At 42.1% G+C, this 24,206-nt stretch overlaps 1 protein-coding gene across 1 annotated transcript in view; it reads left to right on the top strand.

Annotated features, from left to right (window-relative positions):
- KCNE2 (potassium voltage-gated channel subfamily E regulatory subunit 2) overlaps window positions 1-24,206 on the top strand; it is a 91,927-nt gene that overhangs the window by 13,052 nt on the left and 54,669 nt on the right. The gene's annotated exons all lie outside the window — the stretch shown is intronic.

Below are 24,206 nucleotides of genomic sequence, written 5' to 3' on the forward strand. Positions count from 1 at the left end.
ATATTAATATGCATCAAGTCAGTGAAGGGGAAAGAGCAAAGCAGATAAGACTTGGAAGTGATGCCCAACACTTTTGCTCATATCCCACTGGCTAGAACTAGGTCACAGGCCACATCTAGTTCCCCCAGAGACTAGGAAATAGAGCTAATCTGTGAGCCCAGGAGGAGAAGGAGTGATGTTAGATGCACTGTTCCCCCATCGATGGACTGTTAGCTGGATATACCTATAGTTGTTTCTCCCGGCAAGTGGGTGTGTGCTTGTACCTGTTTGTTCTGCACTGCGTTACCCGGGGGCATATCTGGATGCACAGGAAGGTTAGAGTGTGCTGAGTGCCCAAAAGGATGGATTTTCTCTGGACTTGTTCAGCTACATAAGGATTTTCCTCTCTCTAGAAACTTCCCCCTAAACCATAAGATCAAAACCCTACAGGCCTTGCTGATACTGCATGACCTCCCTGGCCTGGGCACAATTGGTTGGCACAGGGTCAGATGCCTGAATGATCAGTCAGATTCTCATCTGGAAATCTGAAATTCAATCAGGGAGTTAGATCTTGGAGGTGGGCTGTGGAGTCATCTACGTAGCAGCTGCACGGATAAAGAAAGCCCTGGAAGAACTGTGGCTCCAGTCCTCCCAAGGCCAGTTGCTCATGGCTTCCTTGGCTGGGAGTATCTGAGGTATCAAATTATTTTATGTGTAAGTTACTCACATTGGTATTGGTGGCTATTTCTTGCAGCCAAAATAATTTTAGTTAATAAAGAAAAATGTCATGTTTATTTGACCCTGAGCAAATTACTCTAACAGCCACAGATTTCTCAGATATAAAATGAGAATAGTTTCATCTGCTCTGCGTACCTCTTGGGACTGTTGTAACAGTTTAACGGAACAAAGTACATGAAATGCTTCAGGAACAGTGAAAATCCATACAGACATTAAGTGGGGCTATTTGTCCACAGCAAGAAGAGTTTTAAGAGCTTTCTCCAAGTATGAAATAGATTTTCTTTCTTTCTTTTTAAACTTTAATAGCTTTGTGGTCAATCCCTCTCAAGTTCAGGAAGTCTCCATAGTTGGAGGCTTACTTTTCTTTTCTTTTGCTAGATATTTAATACTTTGATTACTTCTGACACTGAAATTACCCATTACGGTGTTGCCCTTTGCCAAACCAAGCCTGATTTTTGTATTATTATTGCTGTTTGGGGCCATTTTCTGCAGCCCTGCTTGACAGTCTGAATAGAGGAATTGTTCTCAACCACATCATGCCCAATATCCTCTTTGTATAACACATTTCACACCTCCTTACTTTTCTGGAATGAAATTGTATTAGTTTGCTTGGGCAGCCATAACAAAGTATCACAGACTGGGGTGGCTTAAACCAGGGGTCTCCAGCCCCTGGGCCATGGACTGGTACTGGTGCATGGCCTATTAGGAACTGGGCCACACAACAGGCAGTAGGTGGTGGGCAAGCGAGCATTACCACCTGAGCTCTGTTTCCTGTCCAATCAGCGGCGGCATTATATTCTCATAGAAGCGCAAACGCTATTGTGAACTGCGCATGTGAGGGATCTCGGTTGCACGTTCCTTATGAGATCGTAACTAATGCCTGATGATCTGAGGTAGAACTGTTTCATCCCCAAACCATCCCCTGCCCAACCCCATCCCATGGAAAGATTATCTTCCACAAAACTAGTCCCTGGTGCCAAAAAGGTTGGGGACTGCTGGCTTAAACAACAGAAATGCATCGTCTCAAAGTTCTGGAGGCCATAAATCTTGTCATAAGTGTCATCAAGATTGGTTCCTTCTGAGGCTGTGAGAGTCTATTCCAGGCCTTTCTCCTTGGCTTGTAGATGGCTGTTTCCTCCCTTTGTCTTTTACACCATCCTCCTTCTATGTGTGTTTCTATGTCCAAATTTCCCTTTTTAATAAGGACACCTTTCATCTTGCATTAAGGCCTATCCTAATGGCCTCATTTTGCCTTGATTGTCTCAGTAAGGACCCAATGTCCAAATAAATATGTTCTGAAGCCCTGGGGGTTAGAACTTCAGCATATCTTTTTTGGAAGACACAATTCAACCCAGAACAGAATTATGATTCTGTTGTAATTAATTGTAATTAATTACATATATATAATTACATATATAATTAATCATATAACCTCTCTACACATATTATTTTTAAAAGGTGGACATAATGCTCTGACTTAAAAATAAATGGAAAGTTATTTATAATAAAACAGTATGTGTCTCCATAGGTAAATGCTCAGGCAGGAATAAAGTAGAAAATATAATACCCAAGTTGATACCTGGGCCACTATGCCACCTCCCTGAGAAAGAAACAGATAGAAATGCAGCCTGCTCAAGTGAGCTATGTTGCCACTCAAACACTGTACAAGGGGCACTGCTGTCAGTAACATGGTGTCCCAAATGGTGAATGACTCTTAGCAAACAAAATACAACCCTCCCTCTGTTGACATGATAGTCACATTCCTGGAAAATTCACCATATTTAAAAACCTTCCAAGAAATGCTTTGTGTTTGTATGGAAAACACAACAGAGATTTTACCTACATAAAGCCCTGGTGAAACATTTGAACATTAGGCATTATGTGGATGACTCTTCTCTGCAGGGGACTGTCCTAAGCATTGCAAGATGTCGAGCCTTCTTTGCCCCCACCAAATAATTATCAGTAGGACATCCTCCAGTCATTGTGATGAATGAAGCACACAAATCACTAAAATGGTTCTGACCCATTGAGAGCCCTTGGAGGAGAGAGGGCTTCAAATTGTCCAGGGGAGCAACTGCAAAGAAAAGACAGGTGTGAGAGCCAGTGGGGTGTGCCATGCTGAAAGTATTTTGTCTGTCTTCCAATCAGACACTTGGAACCTCCAGGGTTAGGAGGATGGCAGAGGACACAGCAACCTGAGCTTTCCTGTCTGCCATGTCATATGCCTATGTGGGACTTGGAGGTCTCAACTCTCTTCTCTCATGAGTCAGATGTGCTAAGCCCAGCAAAAGACAATTGCTGATTTCAGAGTGTATAGTCTAGTGATGAAGAAAGACTCAAGCAGGTATATTACAATACAATGTGAATTAAGTATTGGGTACTGTGGGAGTATGTAAAAAGGGATACTGTACCCGGTCTGGGATGATAAGGGAATTCTGGTCAAATATTAGGGGGCGACAGAAAGAGTGCCCCAGGGAGCAATGTACTGCTGTGGTGTTGCTTTCCTTCTCAGTGGGGACAGAAGATGATGACATGAACAGAGAACCCCAGTTTCACAAATACGAAGCAGGATGTGGGGTAGGGAGCTGGGGTGTCCCCTTGGACCCCATTCTCAATCCTGGTGCCACCTGAACTTCAATCAATACCTGGAACTCCCAAAGTCTCCATGCCCAAGTCACATCCCATTCTTCTTCCTGTTTTGTCACCTCTCTTAACTCTGCCTTCTGGATGTAAACTCTACCCTAGCAGCAGAGAACAAATATTCAAGGGTGGCATATCCTGGGGGTTCAGGTCTGGTTTGAGCTTTGGAGAACCTGATCCTCTTGGGAGTCACAGTAGGCTCCTGATTCTCTAGACAGCCCCTAGATGCATCTTCCTGGGGCTTGCACCTATAAAGATATGGGTACAATGTGCTGTACCATCTGGCATCTCCTCCATAAAGGCAGAAGGAACTGCCCTCCCTTAGTGCACCCCCACGTCCCATCTGTCCTCTCCTCAGTTGCACATGTTCCCAGCTGTGTTCACCATCAGGGACGTTTACATCCATGTCCAACCTCCTAACAAGGAACTCTGGATTCCAGCTACAAGATGGGGACAGAGACATGTTTAAATGCACTCCTAATGTCAACAAGAAGAATCAAATTAAACAAAAAAGCTTCTGAGTGGGGTCCAGGGCCTCAAGAACACATCTTTGTACTATGACTTGGACAAAGACTTTGATGAAGGGAACGAATGGGGAAAATGCAGTCCCTGCTTGCCCTCTGTGAAGCTGAAGGCGGCATAAACACTTCCAGGCATTATTTCTAGCCAGGGAAAGATGCTGACCAGTTGCCCAAAGCCAAAGACTGCCAGGAGTAATAAGAAAACTCTTTAAGTATGATTTTCCCATCTGTTTAATTTCTTACGCTGAAAAAGAAGAAAAAAAATATAAATAAATGATTCAGAGAAATGTCACATGCAATTACCTCCACCAGGGAAAAATAAACAAAGCTTCACTTCATTAGGAAGGTTCTCATGTGACCTGCGTCTTCTGGTGGAGTGCTGTTCCTCCCGGCTGGAGGTCTTCAACCTAGGAGCTTCCAAGTTGAGTTGCTCAAGCTCAACTTTGGCGGAAACTTAGCTCTGGCAGCCAGGCAGGACCGTCTCTAAGGGTATCTATCCCACAGGCACCTTCCTCTCTCCTCAATCACATTGTCCAAAGATGAAATCAAATGCAAGGGTGCATCGGAGCAGCCTAGAGTATGAGAAGTCAATGATGGGCCTTTTGGTGTTGGCTCAGGTGTGCTGGTGCAGGGAGGCAGGGGCTTGCCCTATGGGTGTGTTCACCAGCCACCATCTTTTTTAATTTAAATTTTAATTTTAATTTTTTTCAGCACCAGTTGTGAAAACCAGCCTTTAGTCCCTTAGTAGCATCCCTGGGATCATTAAGATCAAATTACAACCTGGTGTCAGTTGGCAAACACTCTGATAGGCCATGCCGTTGGGGTTAATTCTGTCCATCAACCTCAGAGCAAAGAAAGCCAATTTGTATCTTTAACTTAAATCTAGTATTTCGAGGACAGTGAGTGTTTGCCATCCTTGTAAGCCAGAAGCAGTTGGTTATTCAACAACTCCCATTAAAAACAGCGTCCTTTAAAAATGCTCTCTGCAGAGCACTGAGCCCAGGGTCTTACAGGCATGGGTCTTCGGTGAACACTGAAGATGGCGAGTGTTAAGTGGTGGTTGCTTCCTGTGCTAAGATCTCTGCCCCCATGTCTACCACAAGCAGAGGACCACACCACTAGTTCTTCAGAAAAAGCCAAGGTCAGGTTCCACTAGCTAGTTCAACTTTTCTGTGTCATATATCATAGTTTTTCTAGATATTTCCTTCCCTTTTTATTTTCTTTCTCTTTTATCTCAGAAGAAGGAAAGAGGAGTATGTGTGTTCATTTCCTTTCAGACAAGACCCTAACCTATGTATTGGTCTCATCTGCTCCTTTCTCATTTGGGATCTTTCTCCAACAATTCATTTCACTTCTTCAAATTCTCCCTCTCTACTGCCTTCTTCCACTTTGTCTGCAAATGCCTCTAGCTTTCCCTTCATACCTCAAACTTGGCTTGTCTAAAAATGCAGTTGTGTTTTGCCTTACAAAACCAGTCCATCTTTCCAATGGGAGAAGGTTCTAAGCAACTGAGACCAAACTTTGGAGTTATTTTTGATTCATCTGCCTTCCTTGCATGTCTCTGCATTCAGCCCTCTTTTCCATGACCACTGACAAACTTAGCTCAGGTCCCCATTATCTCACATTGGGAATACCAATGATAATGACAATTGTTTATACAGTGTTTGTTCTTGGCCGGGCACTGTGCTGCATACTTTAGATGCATTATCTTACTGCTCATATTAATCTTAGGAAGTACTTTCTATTATTATCCACCTTTTGCACATAGGGAAACTGAGGCTTAGTAAAGTAGCTTATCCAAGGTCTGTATAGTTGACAAATGGAAGAGCTAGGATTCACAAGTAGGTCAGCCGACCCGCAGCTTGAGCTTTTAACTATTAACACCAGGCTGACCACGGTGGTTGCTTCCAAATCAATCTCATAAACACACAGGTCTTCTGTGCTTCCTCTAGTCTACCTTCTTTTCTTTCTGTAATGTACCATTGGGACTACATCTTCCCTGGCTCAAAATGTCTTCTTGGCTCTTCATTGCCTGCAGGATCAATTGCAAACACCTTAGCTTGGGTATTCAAGGTTCCAGTTCAAAGAGGAGATAAATACCTATCTTCTCTGAGAAAATCCCTTCTTAGCTTTGTCTACTGAAATCTTCTGTCTCCTCCAAAGGCCATCACAAAGGCCTTTATGAAACATTTTCTTACCACAGTAACTGGAACAATTGTTCTCTTTGTTTAAACTGACATTGTGCTTAATTTGGGCCACTCACATGGTGCTTGTGCTCTGGACAGATTCATAATATGATTATTTGCATATGTGTGTTATATTCTTGAGGTCAAGATTATTTCTGTTTATTTTTGCAGCCCTCATAACATCTATCAAAACATCTTAAACATAAGAAGTGTATTAATCAAAGTAACTCTGGCTTCTGTAACAGGTAGACTCCCAACATATTAGTGACTTAACATAATGCAAATTTATTTTTCACTCATGTAAAGTTCAACTGATGATAGGGGTGGGAATAGTGCTCTGCTCCACAGAGTCATTCAGGGGCCCAAACAGATGGAGACTCTGTCGTCTTCAAAATATGGCTCCCAACTTTGCTTTAGACATTGACAGCAGATGTAGTAATACAGAGGATGAGGAGGAAGATGGCATGGGAGGTTTCATGGCCTGGGTCTAGAAGGGGCTCATTCCATTGGCTGGAATTCAGTCTCATGGCCACATAAGCCATAAGGAAGACCAGGAAATGTAGTTCCTGAGTGTTAGGAAGGAGAAGAAATAGATTTGGGGAATAGCTAACAAGTCCATATTTGTGGAATAAATAATTCATATGTTGCTATTTATTTATCAGGGAGGGAGCTGAGTTAGGAATGGTGGTCTCCGAAACAGGGTAGACACACTTCATGTGCTCAAGATAATCCATTGCTATGAAGAAAGGTGTAGTAAAAGATCTTTTTTAAAAATCTAAAATAATAAGAAAGAACTTCAGTGTGGCTGACACTCAGTATATGGAATGATACTGCTGCTTACATTTGGTCCTCATATCACTAGTCTCATGTCTCCTCCAACACATGAGTTGCCTTGAGGAGAGAATGTGCCCCTGTGTGCAGGGGATGACAGCAGCCCCTGTAATCATTCACTTGCATTCAGAGCCTTTTGACAAATTGCAAAATCTGTGAGCTTGAGTAAGTGGGTTCATCTTGTTTTTAACAAAACCAACCTCCATGAAGTGGATGAATAGCTTTCAATAAACCTGTAGAGAAACTGCTTGCTGCAGATAATACTGATGCACACTCTTTTTGGCCACATTATGTGGCAGAACCATATGAATAGAATCTGTTCTGGCAAAAAGTCACACACACACAAGAATTAAAATGACAAAAAAAAAAAAAACAAACCCAAACCTGCTTGAAATATGAATTTACATTCTCTACCATTAACAATGAAACTCAAGCTAAATACATATTGCAACATGTGCTATCAATTAAAGCTGGTGTGAAGTGAACATTATTTGCAAAACATTGAAAAATGTGTTATCTAGAATGTGAAAGTAAACTTTTATAATTCTTTGAATGTTTATAGCCATTCATTAATCATTCTCAATCCAGCACTTTATCACAATCACAATAAATTTGATGATCACTGTTTCTTACTTAATAGTAAAAGGTGAAAAGCTATATGCTGTGAAGGAAATGCTTGTTTTTTTGTTTGTTTGTTTGTTTGTTTTTGTTTTTTTTTTGAGAAGGAGTCTTGCTCTGTTGCCTAGGCTGGAGTGCACTGGCACCATCTTGGCTCACCACAGCCTCCGCCTCATGGGTTCAAGCGAATCTCCCACCTCAGCCTCTTGAATAGCTGGGATTACAGGCACACACCACCACACCCGGCTAATTTTTGTATTTTTAGTAGGGATGGGTTTTCACAATGTTGGTTGGCCAGACTGGTCTCCAACTCCTGACCTCAAGTGATCTGCCCGCCTCGGCCTCCCAAAGTGTTGGGATTACAGGCATGAGCCACCACGCCCAGCCAACACTTGTTATTTCTGTTGTAGTGGCAACAGCTGCAAACTAATGTGTAGAATGCAAACTGATGAGTAAACTAAGATGTATTCTTGTGTTGGCAAATGCAGCTGGAAGATGCCTTGAAAACATCACTAAAGAGTTGAAGAAATAAATACTAGGAGAAATGAGACAGTGTGGGAGGTTTACTCCATAGTTGGATTGATGTACGGATGTTTCTAACATGTGGAATATGTTAGGAACATCTTATGGAATTTGCTAATTTCACTCAGTAATGGAACACATCCGGGACTACCTTCCTTGTGAACCTCTAAAAGAAAGATGGACTGGAGAAGATAGTTTTAATGCAAAGTGACTTTTGTAACAAGAACAATGGTTTATGAGAGAACAGTATTAGTGCAACCATAGATTTGGCAGCCAATTTGACCAGAGTATAAAAGGAATCCCAGTATAATCCTACAGAGACAGGTCCAAAGTGACTTTCATTTCCCATTTCTTTCACAGGCAAGCTATCATTACGAAGAAGTTGTCCCCAGAGGGTACAAAGTTTTAGAAGACAACAGTGAAGAGGCTAACTTTCAAAACAAAATGAACCAATGAAATAAACACAAAAAACTTTAATATATGCAAGACATTTTAGAGTATTCTGTAATAGAAGGGGAAGTGATGGTGAAGGTATTTTGTATCACACAGAACTTTGCTAGTTATCTGTTGTAAAATACTTGAAAGAGTTGCCCAACTTAGAGATGAGGTATCTAGTTTATTTTACTACGACTAGCATTGCACATCACAGACACTGTCTGTGGCATGTGGCTGTCAGTGAGGTGGCAGATATTTTTGAAGTAATAAATAGATATGATCTATAAAGAAAAAGGGGGTATTTTAACTTTGAGTAAGAACATTACTGATTTTCAAGAGTAAATCACCCTACAGAGACAGCATTTTGGGAACAAAATGCTTAGAAATATCTTTACTACTTTGCTGTATTGTTGTTGAAAATGACGTGTTACTATAAAAATTCATCATCTGCGTATTTTTCAAATGGGAAACCATTTTTAGTCTGCTCAAAAAGCTTCCGGAGAAAGAATTTTAGAGCGTTTTTAATGTATTTGTTAAAAATATTAAAATGTCACTGTCCTCTGACTAGATTGAAAGAAAATTTTACTGAGTCAGGGAAAAAGAAATTAGTCCAATTTCAAGAAAACCTTCATGATGATTAGTATAAAGGATTGGATAATGAGTGTTCTGATCCAGCAAGTACGTACAGATATGTGCATGGATCTCTTGTATTTAGACAGTAACTTTTTTAGTCAGGCCATCCAGTAAAACCATGTCTCTAAAACCAGCATTTTGTTGTTTCACAAATAATGAAACTAAGACCTGCAAAAATAATGAAGTATATTCAATCATCTTGCTCTCATTAAAGATTTTTTAAAAGTCTCCTTTAATTATCAGTGCATATTCTATGGGAGACGAGTGATGATGCTTTATTTAGTTTATAAAACTCTTCCAGATGCATGACCATATGTCTTCCTGGCATCTCCACACCAGGTGACTGTAGAGTCATCGACAATAACAAAGTTTCTTAGCAATTCGAGGAGTTTAATAGTTGGGCTCCAAACTAGGTACAAGAAGTTTTCATTCTAAAACAGTCATCGCTGGAAACAATTAACACAGTGAAGAGACAACCCATAGAGTGGGAGAAGATACTTGCAAACTATACATCTGATAAGGGGTGAATATCCAAAATATGTAAGAAACCCAAGCAACTCAATAGCAAGAAAAACAGTTAGCCTGATTTTTAAAATAAGCAAAAGATCTAGACAGACATTTCTCATAAAAAGACATACTAATGGCCAACAGGTTCACAAAAAAAAAAAAAAAATGCTCAGCATCACTAATTATTGGGGAAATTCAAATTAAGCCACAATGAGACATCACCTTACACCTGTTAGAATGGCTATTATCAAAAAGATGAAAAATAAGTGTTGACAAGGATGTGGAGAAGAGGGAACCCTTGCACACTGTCAGTGGGAAAGTAAATTAGCACAGCCATGATGGAAAACAATATGGAGATTCCTCAAAATATTAAAAATAGAGCTACCCTATGATCCAGCAATCCCACTTCTGGGTATATATCAGTTTGTCAGAGAGCTATCTGCACTTCTATGTTTATTATTCACAATGACCATGAAATGAAATCAAAGTAAGTGTCCATCAGTGAATGAATGGAAAAAGGAAATGTGGCATACATACACAATAAAATATGATTCAGCCTTAAAAAAGAAGAAAATTCTTTCTTTCTTTTATTTTTTTTTTTTGAGATGGAGTCTCGCTCTGTGGCTCAGGCTGGAGTGCAGTGGTGCGATCTCGGCTCACTGCAACCTCCGCCTCCTGGGTTTAAGCAATGCTCTGCCTCAGCCTCCCAAGTAGCTGGGATTACAGGCACATGCCACCATGCCCAGCTAAATTTTATATTTTTAGTAGAGACGGGTTTTCACCATCTTGATCAGGCTGGGCTTGAACTCCTGACCTCGTGATCTACTCGCCTTGGCCTCCCACTCCCTGGCACCACGCGTCGGGGGCCCAAGTCCTTTTGATTGAGGCCCAACAAGTGGAAGAAAATTCTTTTATTTGCAACAGCATGGACAAACTTGGAGGACGTTATGCTAAGTGAAGTAAGCCAGGCACAGAAAGACAAATACCCCATGATCTCACTCATACGTAGAATCTAAAAAAGTCAAACACATAGAAGTAGAGAGTAGAATGGTGGTTACCAGAGGCTGGGGGAAAGGGTGGCTGAGGGGAACGGGGAGATGTTAGTCAAAGGGTACAAAGTTTCTGTTAGGTAGAAGGAATAAGTGTTTGGGATTATTGCACAGCAGGGCAACTATCGTCAATGATAACATATTGTATATTTCAAAATATTCAAGATAGTCCATTTCAAATGTCTCACCACAAAAAATGAACAGTGAGATGATACAGGTGTTAATTAGCTTGATTTAATCATTCTGCATTGTACACATATATCAAAACATCACATTGTACCCCACAAATGTATACAGTTATGATTTGTCAATTGAAAGCAATATTAATTTTAAAAAGCTATCCACTGACTTACCCATGCTGAATTGAAATTTGAATAATGCTTAAATGGATAGGTAAGGTGAAGGAAAAATACCCAATAATGTCTCCTGCACTGATTCAACACTTGCTGGTTCTCTCCCATGTGGCGGACATTGTACGTACAAAGATACCTAAGATAATGTTCCTGCCCTCACAGAAATTATAGCCCAGATTAAACCGACGACTGAACGTGACAAAGTCACACCAAAATGCTGACTACAAATATTTCCTCCTCCTCCTTTTTTTTTTTTTTGGTTGTTAAATTTCTTTTGGAAAGTGGCGTAATTCCACCTCTCCTCCAAATTCCTGTCATTGTGCTTCTGGTGTCCCTGACAGGAACCAGAGAAGCCTGTCATTCCAGAATCATGACACTTTCCTGTAACTAATTAAGGTTCTTCTAACTGTTCATCTGTTTTTAGCCCGAATCTTCTTAAAATCTAAAGATTTGTATCTCCTGACTCTTTTTACATTTTCCTCACAACTTATTCAATGTTCGTCTCGAAGCTGCTGACAGCGCTCCCTTACCTTCCTCTGGTAGGAAAACAGAGTGGCAGGCTGGATTGACCTACGAAGGGCCCTGGAAATAAACAACCATGATTTATGAGCATTTATTGTGTTCTAAGTATGAGGCTGAGCACTTTACATATTTTATTTAAATTTCCTGTGGCTTTACCAAATGACTCAGTCCCCAGGAAGACATCCACTTTCAAGGAAGAGGGCAGGACCAGAGCCTCCGTCCGCACGACTGTGAGCAGGTGACAATGCCTATCCCTGAGTGGGCATTCAACGTTTCTTCTCCCCACTCTTGTCATCTCCTGTCATCCCGTACCTCTCCCTTGGAGAACAGCACTTTGTATAGCGCAAGTGATTATCATTTCCAAATAAGCCAAAAGACTTTAAAAAATTAGCATCCAAAAGTATTTAGTGGAAAAAGTAAAAACTAAACCCAAGGCTTATTATTCCTCATCTATGGATAAAAATTCAAAGACTGCCAAACACTACACAGTCATAGGATGGCTTTCCCATAAAAAGAGAGGGGAGGGCGGGTGACAGGCATAGGAATGGTTGCCTGTTTCACCTCCCCATGCTCCTCTAACCCAGTCTCGGTTGGACCTTAGGATCATCCAGAGACCCTTCCCAGACTAATTAAGTCAGAATCTCTGGGCATAGGGCCAGGGCATCATGATTTATTTAAACACTCCCCTGAACTATTCCAGTGCCCAGCCAGGGTGACAGCACGAACCTTGTCAGTTTGTATCCCACCTCTCAGGGAATGAACTTCTGGAAGTGAATTCCTGGTCCCCAGTGGCCACATCTCCACAATGTCCTGTTGGCTGGTCTAACCCAATGAGACAGACCCCCAGTGTAAACCTATGCACCTGTCTTCCTCCCCATGAGGGCTTCATCAGATGCCAAGAGGACATAGCAGTGCTGGAGAGATGGGCTAAGGGAACTCCAGGTCCATGGCCATGGTGTTCTGGACTTCTTTAAGCCCCAGGGAGAATGGACTTCTGGTGGAGCTGCCAAGGTGAGAACCTAGTTTCTCAAGGACAGGTCACAGGTCACCTGGTAGCTATCCCCCTGCCTCCTAGAATCAGTGATCCAATCCCAGCTGCTGCCTGACCAGCTCTCTCTCCTCACCCTGCTCCCCACGCCAGATATTTTCCTTACCCTGACCCAGTGAGTGATCATCCTGCGTGACCCCTGCTCCCCTTACTGCCATCCTGAACTCTGCCTTAGGCTAAAATTCGGATTCAGATCAACCATCTGTTCTCAGACTCCCTGGCCTTCTGGTATGGAGGTCCCCAAGCAGAGATCCATGGCTTCCCCTGAACCTGGGGGTCTGTCTGTCTTCCAGTTCTGGTGTTTTCCAGCCCCCCTCATTCCCCTTCCTGTCCAAGCTTCGCTCATGACATTTTTCACAATTGTCTCATCCAAGGTTTCCACAAGGAACCAGATCTGGTCCCCACAAGTGTGCGGTGAGCTTTAAACAAACACTGACAGTGCCATGATGGCCACCAACTTTAGCTCCCAGGGAATGGGTGAAAACTCAGAGCAGAAGAAAATGTGGTTTCCGGCATCAGTCTTGTAAGTGTATAAGTATCCTGGTGAGTGGTAAAAGAACCCCAGCTGTTTATTTTACTTCTCTCTCAACTCAAGTTGAAGATTTCTTGCCTAGAAACTATGAAGATGCAAATTACTGTGGCCATTTTGTGGGCTTTTCTATTATAGCAACCACTCGTTTTTATGGTGGTTCCACATTATGCAGTTTTGAAATTTTAGGTGAAAAACTTGATGAACTCCCAGCATTCCTGTTTACACCAGTGGAATTTTACCAAGCTTGGGAAGGGCAATTGATCCGGACACTTGTGGAAACTACAGAGAACCAGCGTTGGGCACAGTTTGGCGTCCACTGTGGCATGCTCTTGTGGTCAGCAGCTAGAGGCTGCAGGAAGTTTGTGGAGACAAATTTCCTGAGGGTCCTGGCCTGGGGAGCATACTTTAGATTCTCGCAACTCAAAGTGTGGTCCGAGGACCAGCAGCATCACCTTCACCTGGGAGCTTGCTAGATATGCAGAGTCTCAGGCCCCACCCAGTCCTACTGAACCAGTCAGGAGATTAACAAGATCCTGAGGTGACTCAGGTCCCGTATTTCCAGTTCAAGAAGCAGCAGTGTTTTCAGCCCCTTCTTTCTCTTTCCCTGAGGGTTACTATTCTCTCTCAAGGAAGTACTTGATCCAATAGCCCCATTTACCTAAAAGCCAAGAAGACAATGATGACTGGGTTTCACCTGGTCTCAGGTTGCCTGTCAGGAGGGCAGTGACCCTGCAATGAGGGTGGGTTGGGGCAGGGCAGGCCTTCGTAGATATTGTGCCCGCAAGAGATGTGTCCTTCTGCAGAGGTCAATGTCATCAGGGGTGAATAGACAGGAGGGTGCCTGCCTTCCCCTGCTAGTCCTCCACATCCGTGAGAACTTTAGCATAAGCACTCTGCCCCTTACTGCCCTCATCCTGTGCACCTACACGGCAGAAGACTCTTTGGGCTGAGGTTTCCTAACCCATCAAACCATAGCTCTTTTTTTGAGGCAGGGTCTTATTCTGTTGCCCAGGCTGGTGTGCAGTGGCATGATCACAGCTCACTACAGCCTCAACCTCCCAGGCTCAAGCCATCCTTCCGCCTCAGTCTTCTGAGTAGCTGGGACTACAGGCGCTCACCACCACTCCTGGCTAATTTCTTTTGTATTTTTAGTAGAGACGGGGTTTTGCTCCATTGCCCAGGCTGGTCTCAAACTCCTGGGCTCAAGTGTTCCTCCCACCTTGGCCTCCCAAAGTGCTAGGATTATAGGTGTGAGTCACTGCGCCTGGCCAAATCTTAGCTTTCTCAGTTCCTTAATCCTTTGCTCATGTAGGTGGGCATTACCAAAACCCTACGTTATCTGACAATTGTTTACAATAAGATGGATTGTTCATGAAGTATGCTTCCCTATCCATTCAGATGGCTTCACATTTGGTTATTTCACTGCCCAGTAGCTCCTCTTCCAGGAGGGAGATGAGGGAGATGAAAGGAAAGGAGGGATTTTTTTGGACTTATTTGACTTTGACTTATTTAGGTGATTCCACTAACTCAGCAAAATAGTCCTCCCCACCCCCAAACTGTTCTCAGTTAGTCTGCATAATCAAAAATAGCATTCAATACAGAGTTTTGGGAATTTGTCAGGTTTTCTCCATATTTGTTTCACCAGTGATAAAATAAGGAAGGCAGGCACCTGTAGTACAGTAGTTCTTACCTGAATGAAGATAGGAATCACTTGGGAAGCTTTTTAAAAATACCAATGCCCAGGCCCCCTTCCAGCCCTATTAGCTGGGAGTCTTTGGAGGCAAGGCCAGGCAATGGTATTGTTATCAAAGCTCCCCAGGTGATTCTAATGGAGAACTCTTAAAATCATTAGGGGCCGGGCGCGGTGGCTCACGCCTGTAATCCCAGCACTTTGGGAGGCCGAGGCAGGCAGATCACGAGGTCAGGAGATCGAGACCATCCTGGCTAACACGGTGAAACCCCGTCTCTACTAAAAATACAAAAAATTAGCCAGGTGCAGTGGCGGGCGCCTGTAGTCCCAGCTACAGGGGAGGCTGAGGCAGGAGAATGGTGTGAACCCGGGAGGCGGAGCTTGCAGTGAGCCGAGATTGCACCACTGCACTCCAGCCTGGGTGACAGAGTGAGATTCTGTCTCCAAAAAAAAAAAAAAAAAAAAAAAAAAATCATTAGAAGGTTGAGAACCTCTGGTCTAACAAACTAGTCAAGAGCATTAGTTCCCAAACTTTCATGCATGTCAGAATCTTTCCAGAGGCATATGGGGCTCAAGAAGTTATTTATTTATTTTGAGACAGAGTCTGGCTCTGTCACCTAGGCTGGAGTGCAGTGGCGCAATCACAGCTCACTGCAGCCTTGACCTCCTGGGCTCAGCAATCCTCCCAACCTCAGCCTCCCTAGTAGTGGGAACTACAAGCGTGTGCCACCATGCCTGGTTAATTTTTGTATTTTTTTGTAGTGATGGGGTCTCGTCATGTTGCCCAGGCTGGTCTCCAACTCCTGGGCTCAAGTGATCCGCCTGTCTTGGCCTCCCAAAGTGCTGGGATTAAGAAGTTACATCTTTAACAAGTTCCCAGGTGCTGCTGATGCTGCTGGTCTTTATTCCAGGACCAACTTTGAGAATCATTGGTCAAGAGACCTAAGATGAAATTCCAACTCTGCTGCTAAGTTGTCATATGATTGGAATAATCAATAGCTCCTCTTTGATATTCTACAACTGGAATAGGCAAACATTTTCAGTAAAAGGCCATATAATAAATATTTTTAGCTTTGCAGGTCATACGGTCTCTGTTGCAACTTCTTAACTCTGCCATTGTGGTATGAAAACAGTCATAAACAACACCTAAACAAACAGCATGACTGTGTTCCCATAAAACTTCATCGAGGTGGCAGGATCTGCTGACCCCCATCCTACAGTCTCACGAGTGATGTCTCTAAGTGAGGATTTCTTTGTACTTATCTAATTTGGTGCTCTTTGGGCTTTCTGAATCTGAGGGTTGATACCTTTCATCGATTCTGTAAAATTCACGGTTATCATCTTCTTAAATATTGCCTTTTCTACATTGTTTCTATTACCAATTCATGATACTCAGATCTGGTAACGTGTTAGACCGTCTCACTTTATCCTCCGTGCCTCTTAGCTACATATATATTTTCTACCTCTGTCTCTCTGTGCCACGTTCATGTCTATTTTTTGTTTCTCGTAGTACTTGTTGGCTCCTTATCAAGTCTACATATTTTGATAGTCTCTTATATCTTCATCATTTATTCAGTCACCTCATTTATTTCCTGAAACATTTTCATATGAAAATTTATTTCATATTCTGTGTTGATTTTTCCAATATCTGTGATCTTCAACGGCTGATTCTGCAGTTTATAATTTCTGTGGATTTTCATTCATGATAGCTCATTTTATTCATGATGGCTTGTTTCTTCATGAGTTTAGTGAATTTTGATCCTGACCTCTAATTCCTTGGAACTTTATCTATGATAATTTTTTGAGTCTTAGTATCCATAAGGCAGTGCATTAGTTTCTTTTGAATGCCTGGGGATGCTCCTTTATACAAGTTGTTGGCTTTAGAGCTCCCCAAGTAGTGTAAAGTTTGGTTTGCTATTAGAAATTGTCAGGTGACACATTTCTTTCCTGCCACTTCCTAAGGTAGAGACAGGCAAGTTCGTTTCTTGACAGGCAAGGAGGGGCAAGTACTTGGTCTCTGGTTCAGTTCCTGAAGGTACTGCTCTTTAGTGGTCTTAGCCTTATGCGAGGGGTCTCCCAGCCATCTCCTCAATCCCTGGTGCCTGCAGAAACCTGGGCCAGGCCAGTAAGATATGGCCCATGCCCCACTTGGTGACCAATGCCTTCAGCATTAGCTCTTCTCTCTAGATTAATGCTCTCTCAAAGTTTCTGACCTCCTAGGTATGACTTGTTTTGATGCCAGTTCAACTGTGCTTTAAAAAATTATTTTATTTAAATATCATCTATAGTATTTTGAGTGGCCTCTTTGAGAGTGGTGGCATAGTATTCCCAGGGACACCAGTAGGTAACCAACCACTTCCAATTTCTGGTTCCTCATCTCTGAATGGAGAAACCAATAGAATCAGAAATGTTTCTTCAATACTTTTTTTTAATGAATGAATCAGTGTTTGTTTTATATATATACTGTTCTCAGTATTCTTATTGTTTATTGTAACTATGCCACTATGCAATGTGTAGGATAGGCTAATGACATGTTTCTCCGATTAGATTAGGTTAATAATATGAACTAACTTCATAAGCTCTTTTTTAAAAGGTGCTGTATAGAATTTGTGGACCTATAATTTGAAGTTTTGAATTTCCCTGTGTGATTCGGAATCCCTCATTTGGCTGAGGCACTGATATGAACTAATTACACCATGAAGCTTGTATTGGGAGCAAATCATTTACCATCCTCCATCCTCATCCCAGTGTGGGGTGCAGATCTCCTCTCCTTGACCACTAAAAGTCTCTTGAAATTATAAAACTTAGAATTTTCATGTATGTGAAAAGCAGTTCTCAAGCAAGAGCTAGATGTTTTGTGCGAGTTGAAGAGGCAGCTAGGCAGCTAGATTGTGGTGTACGAGATGCTCAGGAAGCACTTAACTCCCGATGGAAATATGATTCGGGAAGGCGCCAGGAGCCTGTACAAATTTTCCACATTCTTGAGTTGGGGAATTCTGGAAGAATCAAGAGTGCTATCCCATGAGGATTTCAAGCGCCTACTATTACTACTATTACTGCATATTAATACGTAGCTTTGTGAAAAATAAAGTGAGGCAGAAATGCCAAATTGAAAAGGAATCTGCACAGTTTAGCATTTTCTTACAAAACTAAACATACTCTTGTCGTACAATCCAGCAATTGTGCTCCTTGGTATTTACCAAAAGGGACTGAAAACTTATGTCTGCACGGAAATCTGCACACAGATGTTTATAGCAGTTTTATTCATCATTGCCAAAACTTGGAAGCAACCAAAATGTCCTTTGGTAGGTGAATGGATAAATAAACTGTGGTACATCCAGACAATGGAGTATTATCCAGGGATAAAAAGAAATGAGCTTTCAAGTCATGAAAAGACATGGAGGAACCTTAAATGTATATTGCTAAGTGTAAGAAGCCAATATGAAAAGCCTACATCCTGTACGACTCCAACTACATGACATTCTGGAAAAGGTAGAACTACGGAGCCTGTAAAGAGACCGGTGATTGCCAGGGGTTAGTGGGGAGGGAGGAATAGGTGGAGCACAGAGGATTTGCAGGGCAGTGAAACTGTTCTGTATGAAGTTATAAGGTGGATCCATGTCATTATGCATTTGTCCAAACCGGTAGAATGTACACCATCAAGAGTGAACCCTGATGTAAACTATGAACTTTGGGTGATAGTGATGTGTCATTGTACGGCCATTGATTGTAGCAAATAGATGACTTTGGTGGAGATATTGATATTGTATGGAGGAGGCAGGGGGTGTATGGGAATTCTTGAAGTTGCCACTCAATTTTGCTGTGAACCTAGAACTGCTCTAAAAAATACAGCTTATTAATTTTAAATAAAGGATTTTGCAGAATGGAATGAGATGGTACCTTGGCTACCTCTTTGGAGTAGCTGTTACATGCTGAGAAAAACAATCAAGTTCAAGTCACACACAAGGCCTAGGCAGGCACCTGGCCCGCTGTGTGTCCCTGCCTGGCTGGAGAAAAGACCTTAGGCCCCAGGATGGAGGCAGGAGCAATGGCTTCTTGGGGCTTAGAGGGCGTGGAATGGAAGGAGGACCTACTCCTGAAAACCTGGGCATGCCCACTGCGGAGGGGCCAGAGGGCAGGAAGAAAGGAATTCATGCCTTTGGCGTTTCCTGCCTCCCCAAGCACTGCAGGAGTGGTTTGCTGGGAAGGCTGGTGTTGGACCAAAACCTGCACCTCTGGGAGTCAACAAAGAGAGGCTGGAGAGGCTGGAAGGGCAGCTGGAAGATCCCATCTCTGGAATCTTTGCAAAATAAGGACCTACCTGTAGACACACACTAGCATACACATGAGAAAACACACAGATTTAAACAGGTGAACAGGCATACAGTGACACACACGTACCAGCACACACATGCACAGTCAGATGCCTGTATACATTCAGAGTTCACATCTGTTGTAGAAACACACACAGATGATCAAGGCAGCTTGCCATTCTGGAAGCACATCATAAGCAGTAGCTGCTGATAAACATGGCCTCTTGATAGCCCGGGGAGCAAATTGTTCTAACATGTGTCCCCTGAGAATGCAACAGCCTTCCAGAACAATTAGCCCTCCCTTCTCCATCACTCAGCTGCACTTGGTGGAGCTCTGTCTCTGTCTGAAGCTCCCAGTATGGTTTCTGGCAAATGCGCAGGTGTGTTCATCTCAGCGTGCCTGCAGGCGGCTTCCCACCCATGCGTCTTCAATGCTCTAGGCAGGTTGTAATTTAGTGCTGTCAGTTCATGGCAGTCACTTTATCCACATTGACACTGGAGGTCTTTGGTGGTGAGAACTTGCTGCCCACGCTGCCTGAGAGGGTCAACAACAGAAGCAGTGAAGGAACTGAATCTTGCTGGGCCACAGGAGCTTTTGTTTCCTTATGTCCCCTATAGCGTTGCCCTTCCGACTTGGGGCCTTCCTGTCAGTTGTTGCGTAAGCTGTGGGAGAGAAATTGGGGGTAGGAGGCATTTTCAGTAGTTTGGGACACATCTTCCTTGGGGCAGCACTAAGTGGAAACAGGCCCATTTGCACATTGGCAGATGGAATCCAACTGAATGTGGAAAAAGCTCTTCCGCAGAGGGCTCAAACCAAACATTAACCAAAACAACACCTTTTAAGTTTAACAAGGACTTAGAAGCTAGGTTGAAAAACTTCTGGTACTAATAGACAGCTTTTTAAAAACCAATTTAAAAGCTCTTCTGTTGAGTTAAAAAGCAAGAAGGCTTTCAATGCTTCCATTCTTTTCAGATTCTCTGCTTTTGAACATAATCGGATTATTTTCTTTTAAAATTATTTCACTGAACTGTTTTGCAACTGCGGTAGACAGAATAATGGCCCCCAAAGAACTCCATATTTGAATCCCTGGAACCTGTGAGTGTGTTACCTTGCATGGCCAAAGGGACTTTGCAGATGTGATGTAGAATCTTGACATGGGAGATGACGCAGGATTATCTAGGGAATCCCAATGTAATCACAGACATCCTTAAAAGATGGAAGAAGGAGAGTCAGAGAAGGGGATGAGACCCTGGAAGTAGAGGTTGGAGTGATGCACTCTTAAGGCAGAGGAAAAGGCCATAAGCCAAGGACTCCACTCATCCTCGATGGGCTAGAAACAGCAAAGAAATGGACTCTGTTCTGGAGCCTATAAAAGGAAGACAGCCCTGTGAATACCTTGATTTCAAGGCTGGGCACAGTGGCTCATGCCTGTAATCCCAGCACTTTGGGAGGCCGAGGCGGGCAGATCACTTGAGGTCAGGAGTTCAAGACCAACCTGGGCAATATGGCGAAATCCCGTCTCTGCTAGAAATACAAAAATTAGCTGGGCATGGTGGCAGTTGCCTGTAATCCCAGCTACAGGAGGTTGAGGCAGGAAATCACTTGAACCTGGGAGGCAGAGGTTGCAGTAAGCCGAGATTGCACTAAGGCACTCCAGCCTGGGTGACAGAGCGAGACTCTGTCTCCAAAAAAAGAAAAAAAAAAAGAAAGAAAGAAAAACAAAACAAAGAAACAAAAAACCCCTTGATTTCAGGATTTTCAACTTCCAGAACTGTAAGACAATATATTTGTGTTGTTTTAAGTCACATTTGTGGTAATTTGTTACAATGACAGTAGGAAGTCAGTACAGCCTATTGGGTATGGGTCAGATCCTGCCTGCTAACTTGAAAAAAAGACCAACTTACTGAGAAATAAATGAACCCTTTCACTGGACCTCATATAGTTCTTTGGTTGCCTTTCTCTGTTCAGGTGAGCTTGTAGTATGAATTTTACACATATTCCCCACTGTGCTAAGTGGAACATTCATGTTAGGAGGGTTAAATCTAACTATATCTGACTCCAAGCATCTTTGTCTATCTTTGTTGGGGATTATCCTATTGTATTAGGTTGCTCGGGCTGCCCTAACAAAATATTGCAGAGTAGACAGCTACAACAATAGGCATTTATTCTCTCACAGCTCTGGAAACTGGAAGTCCAAGATCAAGGTACTGGCTGGGTTGGTTTCTCCTGAGCCCTCTCTCCTTGGCTGGCAGACGACCGTCTTCTTGCTGTGTCTTCACATGGTCCTTCCTCTGCACATACAAATCCCTGGTGTTTGTATATCTAAATTTCCTCTTCTTATAAGGATACCAGTCAGAATGGATTAGTGACCACCCTAATTGACTCGTTTTAACCTAATTACCTTTTTAAAGGCCCCATCTTTCATTAAAATCTGAGGTACTGTGGTTTAGGGCTTTAATATATTAATTTTAGATGACACATTTCAGCCCGTAACACCTACATTGACTACAGCTAAGAGAGGTCTGTACAAGCCAAGAAGAGAGGACCGTACTACTTAAGTGGCGTGTCAGGACTATTGTCTATTATCCATGTTTAAACTCAAGTTTACTGCAATATGCAGCAATTGGAACTATATCACTTAGTCACCTTCTGGCCCACAGGAAATGTATTCCAAAGACCATTAAGCTAAGATGAGAACAGGCCAGCTCTTTGAGTGGCAGAAACTCTCTCATAAAAATCTTATGGGGTTGGGGGTAGGGGACTGGCGGAGAAGTGGCAACATAAATGCAACTGAGTCCCTACCTCATACCATACATCTTACACATAGGAAAATACACTACACCTTACATCAGTAGACCAAAATGTAAAAAACATACTTCAAAATGAATAAAGAAAATAAAGGACCATATCTACATGATCTTAAAATAGAGAAAACTTTTTTTTTTTTAAAAAAAGAGCTCACAAAGCCCAAAGAATAAAGAAAAAGAGATAAATTCAACCACTTCAAACTTTAAAATTCTGTACAGAAAGTGTAAAAAAAACTTCTGTTGGCAAAAGTTTAAAAAAGATGCTTGCAACCACATTAAATAGACTAGGAATTTGTACATAAAACACAGAATAAGAAAAATAAAAGTAGGAAAAAATAAATTAGCTGCCAGAAGAGTAAATGTGAATAGCCAATAAAAAACAAAAAGATGCTCAAGGTCAGGAAAGGGAAAGAAGAAGAACAGAGAGAGGCCATATCCCACCCATGGTATTGGTAAAATCAAGTTATCAAATGATCTCAACTGTTGGCAAGGTTCTAGGGGAAATGGTACTCTCATAAATTGTTGCTGGAAATGTAAATTGGTAAAGGCATATTGGAGAGAAATTTGAGAGCATCTAGGAAAATGGAAAATGTGCCTACCCTATGTCCTGGGAATTATGCTTTGGGATACACATTGAACAAGCTTCTACATATTTCCATTAGGGTCCTATACATGATGGTGTCTGTTGCAGCATTTTTGGTAATAGCAGGGAAAACAATGATCCCTTAATGTAGAAAGGAGTAAGTAAAACGTAATGTTTTCCTGTGATGAAATACCATATAACAATTGACAGTAAATATGAAGTTTATACCAGCCTGAATAGATTTTAAAAACAAGGTAGAATATAAAAAGCAAGATGCAAATTGATAGGATATTTACAGATGTGGATATTTTTAAAAACAAAATCATACAATGTGTGTTTTAATTAATGCATATGTATCTAGAAAAAAGTTATTCTTAAGGAATGCAATGGATACACGACCATTTTAGTGTCTGGGGAGATGCAGAGAAGAGTGGGTGCTGGTGGTTTAGGGGACATGAGCTGGTATCTCTCCTTGCCTCACTCCTCCTCTTCCCTTCCCTCCCCTCCCTCCTCCCCTCCTTTCCCCCATTCCTTCTTTCCTTTCTTCCTTTTTTCTTCCTAAAAATTGGCAAGAAGGAGATATGGCAAAAAGTTAGCACTTGTTAATTCTAAATTGTAGGAATATGGAAGTTATTTTAAAAATTTTATGGTAACTTCTAAATTTCAGAAGGCAGAAACCAAACCAAACAAAAACCCTAGTATTTATAAAAATAAAATCATAAACTATAAAACTCTACTGCAGGATATCATTCGTACTCCAAATCTCAGCATCACGGAATATATCTTTGTAATGAATCTGCACATGTACCCACTGATTCTAAAATAAAAGTTAAAAAAGAAAAAAAACTCTATGAAGGAAGCAAAGGAAGACTTGAACAAGTGAAGGAAAGGATTATTTTGCATCCACTGTCTTCCAGAGGGCCAGCCACTTCCCGGCATCATAAACTGACCCCTCAATGTTGAGAGTCCTCACTGGCTTTTGAGTTAGAGAGAACCCTATCGGCTATTCTGTGTTGAACCTCTCTTTTCACCTCCTCCATGGATGCCTCCACCTTCTTGAAGTACTGTTACAGGTGTCTTTTTTTCAGGGCCAGTAACTGGCCCCACTGTCCTGAAGCAGGGAGTTCCATTTTTAGGCAGCTGAACCTATTAAGAAAAATTCTTCCTTATTTTTTAGAAGAAATCTATTCCTGTAGACTCTACCCCTTAGTTCTAATTTTGGAGGAACAGAGATCAAGTTCAGTGCTCCTTTAGCAGCAATGTCCTTCAAAATGTAAAGACAGCCCAGGAGGCCGAGTTTCGATCCTGCATTTATAAGTTTTTAGATCTAAAAATGTAGAGGGTTTCTTACACAAATCCAAACTCATGAACCTCATATGGAGAGATCACCCTAAAATATCTAAACAGCTGTGAAATTCAACTTTTAAACTTCTCTTTGGTAATATGGAAGAACCTAACCTGAGAACACAGAAAGACAGGCTTATCTCAGGTAGTGGATTTTTCTCTGGGCTTGGAGGTGGAGGTGTCTTCCCTGGGAGGGAGAAGTACATAATTCATGAGCCATGCTTATCAGACTCCAAAGGAAAAGATACAGAGGGGAACTGGATACCTGGTTAGAAACTGATACCTCAACAGACATAAGAGGGAGCTACACGATCTCCTTATGAATGACACTGCATATTTTATAAGGGAGTAGCA

This window comes from Papio anubis, chromosome 4 (genome assembly GCF_008728515.1).
Source record: "Papio anubis isolate 15944 chromosome 4, Panubis1.0, whole genome shotgun sequence".
Classification (NCBI taxonomy): domain Eukaryota; kingdom Metazoa; phylum Chordata; class Mammalia; order Primates; family Cercopithecidae; genus Papio; species Papio anubis.